The following is a 4,964-nucleotide window of genomic DNA, read 5'->3' as shown; positions in this document are numbered from 1 at the left end:
AGCCAGCCAGCCTCTGGATTGTCCCCCGAACTGCTGGCAGGAGCTGGGACTAGGACAATGGAGATTTTTTTTTTTTTAAGTTTAACGTGTATTGCCCCAAATCATGTGCTTCTTTGGATCGATTATGGTTTTTCTAGACATTCTTCATACCTGTGCCACATGCCAAGTTCACAAGTTCGTGGAAATCATTGGAGGCAGAGGACTGCTTTCTGAGGTGTCTTGTCAAGCGTGTTTGTCAGTTTTCAAGACTGTGGAGCCGTGACTGAAACTTCTCCAAGCTCAGCTTGGGCAACTGATCTGAGCTCACTCAGAATTTGTAAAACAGGGTAGCAACCAAGATATTTTTTTTTCTTCCATGTACACAATAATTTTTTTTTTAAAAAAGTGCAATTTGCGTTGCAGCAATCAGTGTTAAATCATTTGCATACGATTTAACAGCATTTTTTATAATGAATGTAAACATTTTAACTTAATGGTACTTAAAATAATTTAAAAGAAAAAAATGTTAACTTAGACATTCTTAGGATTTTACAACTACATCCCATTTCTATCTTCCCAACTGTCTGAAGAAAACTCATGTCAAGAACAAATCCCTCTCTCAGGAAAAATTGCCTTTCTCTATTTGTTAAGAATTTTTATATGAGAATACCAAATACACCCCCTTTTCTTTGACTGTGGATATGTGCTGGAAAAATTGCAACAAAAACTTTACTACCTAACGAATAGCATTTGTAAATACTCTAGGCGTCTGTACACACTCTGATGAAGTCTGTATAGTGTGACTCACCACAGGTTGGTTTACATTAATTTTTTTTAAAGGGATGTCAGCCGGGCGTGGTGGCTCACACCTGTAATCCCAGCTACTTGGGAGGCTGAGATCTGAGGATCTCGGTTTGAAGTCAGTCCAGGCAGGAAAGTCCATGAGACTCTCATCTTCAATAAACAATTCAAGAAAAATGCCGAAAGTGGTGCTGTGGCTCAAGTGGTAGAGTGCTAGCCTTGAGCAAAAGAAGCTCGGGGACAGCGCCAAAATCCAGATAGAGTTCAAGCTCCAGGACAGGCAAAAAAAAAGGGGGTGGGGTGGGGAGGGGGGTGTCATGGAAACCTATTTCACCAGAGTTTTAAAGAAATAAAAGGGTATTGTTTTGTCTTCTGTACAACGAGTCCCTTTCCTTTTAACTTGATTGAGATGCAGCACTTGGCTGTAAATCTTTAAAAGCAAGTATACACGTGGTGATCGAAACCTGCCATAAGGGCTTCCTTTCAAAGAATTCCCCTTATGGAATTGTTGAGAGCTTCAGTTTATTGAAAGCTGGCTTGGAGTTACTTACCACTTCCCATTTGCACTGGCATTACCCTTTTCTTGCAGGGGAGCAGTACTAGGGTTTGAAGTCGGGACCCTGTGCCTTCTCGGCAAGCACTTTTAACTCAGGAGTTATGCCCCAGTTTTTTTTTTCTTTTTCCTGCATTTTTATTGCTTTTTTAAAATTTTTTATTGTAATTAATAAAAGGGTTACATGATATTCGCCAGATAGAAGGTGCATTAATTCACATACATTGATACCCTTTCATATGTCTTGGTACCCATCACCCTCCCCCCCATCTTGGTTTTCCCCCCTTCCCTACCCAGTTTTGTTTTTAACTGTTGTTTTTCAGATGGACTCTCACCCCCCCCCCCCAAGAATGTCTTCAGACCCTGATTTCCTCCCTGTATTTCCCTGTAACCGGAGAGCCACTACTGACTTACTGAGATAAGACTCTCACCAACCTTTTATCCTGATAATTTTGAGCCAGGATTCAGCCAGGATCTCTACCTCCTGAGCAGCTGGGTTAGAGGTGTGGGACATTGTGCCCAATGTAACAATTATTGTTTTAAATAAGGGAGGGCTCAGTACATTACCTGAGATAGTTCTTCCTTGCAAACGAAATGCATGCGTTTTTGGTTCAAGAAGGATTGCCCTTCTAGCTACCCAAAGCCCACCTGAAGGCAGAGACCTTTATGCTCACCAGAAGAAATGACCTGGACAGCCTCTTAAGGTTTTTTTTTTTTTCCCCTCATTGTGGGGTGGGTCAGGGGGCTTTTCCGCAACATGAAATAGTGACATTTAAATTTGGGCTCCTTGAACATGTGTGCCACTTTAGGGTCACCTTCCTTGGAGGTGGGTACCTCTTAATATTAGAAAATTCTGAGAAAATAGTCCTGGGAGTGACTCAGGACTGGTGTGTTATATTTGCATATGGAGTCAGAAAAATTCATGGAAGCATGTTCATGGAAGCCCACATTCATGTTGGGTTAGGACAAGGGTGAGAGTGATGCAGAATGGAGGTAGTCTACAGGAATAAGCACCAGGACTGCAAGAGCTATCTCATCCACACCAAGTGCTGGGCTGTACCTGGCAGCTTGAGCATTAAGGGTTAACTGGACCTTGAAGGGGGCGGAGCTTGTCCTGAGGGTCACCTGTGCTTTTTGAAGCAGATCAAGAAGATTGAACTGAAGGAGGATGCATGAAATATCCCAGTTTGACTTGGGTTATGATCCTTACTGACTGAACGCTTCCCGCTCGTTGGGTTCTTATTTTTCTGAATGCTTTCACAAGGTTTGAGAGCGGTGAAAGTGAATATCTTTTGATTGGAAAATGAATTTTCATTTTGTTGCTGTTTCATCCAAAAGATCTTTTTTTTTTGCGGGGGTGGGGTGGGGGCGAAGGGTAGTGGTAAATGGTCTTCAATATTCATTCTTCCAGCCTTAAAGATGTCATTAACTTGCTAATCCCCTTCCTTCTCCTTATCTTCCTGTTCCATTTCCTCCTTTTTAGAATACAATGTCAAAAGAACCAGTGTTGTCATGAAATAAATTACAAAGGGCAGAAGAAAGGGAAATGATCTCTGGCTGCCTGTCCCAACAACTAGCTCCACTAATCTGTGGCCCTCTAAGCCACTACTTTCTAACCTGTGATTTTAAAGCAGAAGTTCAATAACATATCCAAAATACTACGCAATCTCCACATCCCTCATCCTTTAGGATAGCATACAAGAACAGAAGGGGATGCATTCTCTTACGTGGTGTCCCTCAGCTCAAAGTATCCACAGACCCATCACGGTGGGTTACAGAATTTATGTCCTCTGTCACCCTTGGCTGATTTCTAGTCCATCTTGAAGTGAAGGCTCTGTCTGGGGTCTCTCTTCAGGGTCATTTCATGTTGCTTCCTGGTGCCTATGGGAGGGTCAGGAAAGCAAAAGGCAGTCATTCATTTCCCCCTGCAAATAAATTATCTTCTGGCTCATGGGAAATGTTTTCCCCAGGCCTTGGAAATTTGGTGTAATTTCAGATCATAGATAAATTAGCTGCTGGGAGTTGGACCCAGCACGTCTGCAATGGCTTTGCCAGGTTGCAAGCCAGTGTGGTATGGTGCTTCAGGGCATTAAGTTCTGTGTGCCTGCATTGCCCATGGGTTCTGTGGGTCTGATGGGTTCTGATTGAGAAGCAAATAAGAAGGTTAAGCGTGAGGCAAGTGGGGACAGTGAGTAGATATTTAATGAGATTAGGTTGCTCCAGCTAATTACAACACAGTTTGTTTCTGGGTTGAAATAAATCAATTTTCCAGTTACTTTTTCGTTCGGAAGTTCTCATTAGTAGAAGCTTTGATTATTTTAGCTGAGAAACTAGTAATACATATGATAGACAATTCCTTCCCCAACACCCAGTTGAGGACTTGAACTCAGAGCCTCCAATTCTCACTTGGCTTTTTCACTCATAACGGTGCTCTACCTGATCTTAGACTGATATTTTACTAGTGAATTGGAGACTGTTTGGACTTTTCCTAGGTTATCTGAACCAAGATCTTCACCCTCCTAATTAGCTACTGGCACCCAGCAGATAAACCACTTTTTTTTTTTTTTTTTTGGCTAGTCTTGGAGTTTAAACTCAAGTCCTGGGCATTGTCCTTAAGAACTTTTGCTTAAGGCTATCACTTGGCCATTTGAGCCACAGCCCCACTCTTGGCCTTTTCTTTATGAATGTTAGGCAAACACTCTACCACTAGGCCACACTCCAGGCCTTAAACTAAATCTTTTGAATTGAGTCTGTGGGTCAAAATTGGGTCTATGCCAGGCACAGGTGGCTCACATCTATAATCCTAGCTACTCAGGAGGCTTAAGATCCAAGGGTCATGGTTTGAAGCCAGGCAGGGCAAAGAAAGTCTGGGAGACTCATCTCTAATTAATTACCAAAAAAGCTGGAAGTAAAACTGGCTCAAGTGGTAAAGTATTAGTACACACACACACACACACACACACACACACACACACACACATTTTTTTGTCTGTATAGCTCTAATTGCTTGAGGTCTCATGATGGATTCACATGACCATGTTCAATGGGAGCAGGCTGCTTGACTTGTAACTCGTGTGTGTGATCAGAAGGTGCTAAACATTGTAGCACAGCCAGAAGATAACCTGGGGGGAGGCAGAAAGTTTTAGTTCACTGGGACTTAGGATAAATCGTTTCAGGCAGATGGTCCCAAATAATCACCAAAGGTTAGTTAGGAGGTTGTGGGTGTGCATGCAATTTCCATCACACATTCAAATGAGTATCTGTGCTCCCCCACCCATCTGTGACACTGCCCACAGCTGCTCTAGAGAGCCAGCCTGTCACCTGGTGCCATATTCTTCCTGCTCAGTAACTGTTACCAGGATGTGATGATTCCACGGCTGAAGTCATGACTTACATCTTACGGGATGTTTATTTAGCGTGGAATCTATTTTTTGTTGTTTAAAAGAATAAGAACAAGCATCTATCTTATTTATCTATTTAGTGCTAGTCCTGGGGCTTCAAATCAGGGCCTCATGCTCTTGCTTAGCTTTTCCACACAAAGCTGATTCTTTACTCTTTGAGCCACATCTTTACTCCCAGAATTTTGCTGGTTAATTAGAGATGAGAGTCTCAGATTTGTCCACCTGGGCTG

This window comes from Megascapheus bottae, chromosome 19 (genome assembly GCF_031878675.1).
Source record: "Megascapheus bottae isolate mThoBot1 chromosome 19, mThoBot2.hap1, whole genome shotgun sequence".
Lineage (NCBI taxonomy): Eukaryota > Metazoa > Chordata > Mammalia > Rodentia > Geomyidae > Megascapheus > Megascapheus bottae.
The sequence above is the reverse complement of the archived record's forward strand: the minus strand, read 5'-3'. Positions refer to the sequence as shown.